Consider the following 479-nt stretch of genomic DNA (forward strand, 5'->3'; position numbering starts at 1 on the left):
TCTCTCCTCAGTGCTGTTTGATGACCTCTTACTGAGCAGAAACCATCCGAAAATAAACTTTTTTCTTTTCGTATACTCCTGTGTGTGGTTGAATTTCTGGGTCCCCTCTGAGTGTCCTCACACTGACTCCTGTTTCTAGGGGTATTATTAGAGTGTAACACTGAGGATAGTAAGAAGACTTTGAAAGAACTGAAAATAGTTTTTACTTTTGTAGTTTATATCTATGATGGCGTATTAAGATTGTTGTAGATAAAAACTGCAAGTAAATTTTCACCAAAAAAAAACTCAGAAAATTTTAGATTAACCTAAAAAAAATTCTATATTTTGTTTTGTCACCATTGGAACATTGAGTAGCAAGTACACAAGTATGATTGACAGTGCTAAGCCCCTCCTCCTGGCTCTGATTGGTTGTTGGTCCATTTATTCAGACATCAATACCAGTTCAGGGAGGAATAGTGTATATGCCACGGACTTCCGTT

This window comes from Poecilia latipinna, unplaced genomic scaffold, assembly GCF_001443285.1.
Source record: "Poecilia latipinna isolate Pla-1442-1.1 unplaced genomic scaffold, P_latipinna-1.0 Scaffold5643, whole genome shotgun sequence".
In the NCBI taxonomy this organism is placed as follows: domain Eukaryota; kingdom Metazoa; phylum Chordata; class Actinopteri; order Cyprinodontiformes; family Poeciliidae; genus Poecilia; species Poecilia latipinna.